This window comes from Onychomys torridus, chromosome 8 (assembly GCF_903995425.1).
Source record: "Onychomys torridus chromosome 8, mOncTor1.1, whole genome shotgun sequence".
Lineage (NCBI taxonomy): Eukaryota > Metazoa > Chordata > Mammalia > Rodentia > Cricetidae > Onychomys > Onychomys torridus.
Genome location: NC_050450.1, coordinates 101,549,622 through 101,551,938, shown reverse-complemented (window position 1 = coordinate 101,551,938; position 2,317 = coordinate 101,549,622). Strand labels below are relative to the sequence as shown.

Genomic DNA, 2,317 nt, shown 5'->3' with positions numbered 1-2,317 from the left:
TCTTTGATGGGGGCGGAAGTACTTCCGCCGGGGCGGGAGCTGGGCTGGTTCCAGGGCTTGAGCCGCGGTGGCAGTGCTGGCTTTGAGCGCTTGTTTTTAGTATCACTACCTCTCCCTCCTCCTTCCGCCTTTCACTCTGTGTAGGGCGTGTGGGACAGAAACAGATGCGCGTGGAGGTTACAGAACAGCTTGATGGAGGTTCACTTCTTCCGCCATGCGGGTCTCAGGATAGAACTTCAGATACTAGAGGTTCTCCGGCTTGGAAGCGATAGTCTTTACCCGCTGTGCCTCCTCGCCCGCCCTGAGCACTTGTTTCCTTGGAGAAGCGAGGTAGTTAAGGTCTCTGAGTTAAGTGCTGAATGGTACTTGCTGGTCAAAGCCTTATAGTGACCTGGGACCCCTATGTCGCACCCTAACCCTTGTGAGAGAAGAGCTTCACAGAGGGCTTAATTATGGTATAGACGCACCCGTGGTCGGGTGGTCATCACTTTTAAAGTACATACCTGTGCCCTGGCTAGACCATCACATCAGCCAGGAGGGGGCCTTAGGACCCTCTCCTAATCATCTGTCCTCAACAGCTGGAGGTCGGAGTGACAGCGGTGGTCGATCTTGTGAGCAGCCCCAAGGTATAGATAGCTTCCTGGGTGGCCTGGTGCCTGGGTGCAGTAGCCCCTGATCCTAGTTTATTTTATTTATTTATTTATTTACTATTTATTTATTTATTTATTTATTTATTTATTTATTTATTTTTGTAAGAGCTGAGGACCGAACCCAGGGCCTTGCACTTGCTAGGCAGGCGCTCTACCACTGAGCTAAATCCCCAACCCCCTGATCCTAGTTTTAAAAATCATTGGTCAAATGCAGCTTTATAGGAAGACAAGTTTGAATCCATGTGTGTTGATCAGAAGGAGCCCCACTTACAGAGGTTACCCCTTAACGTGTTTGTTTTATTGTTGGTTAGTTCTTTGGTCTTTCATTTTATTTTAATTACTTTTTAGTAGCCACAAAACACGTTTCCCCTGTTATAGTCCTGTGATGGAGACGGGTAGGGAGTCCATGATGCTTGAGGATTGGACACCCTAAGATTGACCCAGTAAGAAACCTGGACATTCTGGACTGTTGTTATTAAGTCAGTTCAGGACCCTTCGTTTTGGAGAAGTTTGCTGTTGAAGAATCCCTACCTAGGTTAGCGCAGAGAAAACAGTATTATGTGCCCAGCAGCCCTTGTATCACAGTCTCTGGGGGTTCTCTTCCATTCACCACCACCACTGTTTTGAGACAAATGTCACAGTAATAGATTGATATCTAAATAAGTGGCTTATTATGACATAATAGCAAGAACAGAGTCCCTGCTCTATGCACGGGGAATTTTTTTTTGCCTTGGGGAGGGGTGTTATCTTAGGAATTCTAAGCCTCTTGCCTCTGGATTGCCCCCTGCTGTCAGCATTTTCCCCCCAGTACAGCGCCCCCTGGTGGCGTAGCGGCGATGTGCAGCCCTTCCTACAGTCTCACTCTGCAGGCTGCAGGCGGTTTTGCTTCTGAGCCTTCAGAAACTGTCTTCCGTGTTTGTTTGAGAAGTGCGTCTCTGTCGAGCAACACCTTTCCTTTCCCTAGGACTCCTATGCACCAGCCTGGGACCTGGGACTGGTCCACAAGACACAACTAACTGTCTGGGGCTTTGGAGGCACAGTGCTGCCAGAGTGCGGGGTGGGGGTTTCATCCCGGTGGAGGCATAGGTATCGCCTGCAACATCTACTATGCAGGGGTGACAGGGACAGTGGCTGCAGCTGTAGCTCCCAAGTGCCAGTGCTGGTGGTGGGGCCCCTCAGGTTGTGCCTGGCCCCCATCACCCTGTGGCATGCTTTGGATTGGGAATGTCCTTTCATCCTTTGCTTCTGCCTCCTCAGCTTGATTGCCCATTCTTCCCAGCAGTTCTACAGGCTGCTTGATGTCTTATTGATATATCCAGTTTCTCTGAAAATCAGACCGTGGCTTGCCCTGGGAGCCTAATGCTAGTTCCTCAAGCTCCCAGCTCCACAAGAGTTACCAAAGCCTTCCCCACACTCAGGGGAACATGGCTGGCCACAGATCAGTTAGCGTGGGACCCGGGGCTTCCTGTGTGATGTGATGGCTCCCGCAAAGGCCCCGCTGCCCAGCGTGTTTTGAGATCAGGGGTTGCTTTCCCGGCCTTGGTGCTGTTTCCCTGGCTGAGTTCATCAGGCTGGCCTGAAGATGCCACTGTTGCCCCTCTTCCTGCAGAAGAGTAACTGCTACTCCGCTCTTTCCAGACATCTTCCCAGCCTGGCCACTGGGAAAG

At 50.9% G+C, this 2,317-nt stretch overlaps 1 protein-coding gene across 1 annotated transcript in view; it reads left to right on the top strand.

Annotated features, from left to right (window-relative positions):
- Positions 1–2,317, top strand: part of Slc39a11 (solute carrier family 39 member 11) — a 410,909-nt gene that overhangs the window by 809 nt on the left and 407,783 nt on the right. The gene's annotated exons all lie outside the window — the stretch shown is intronic.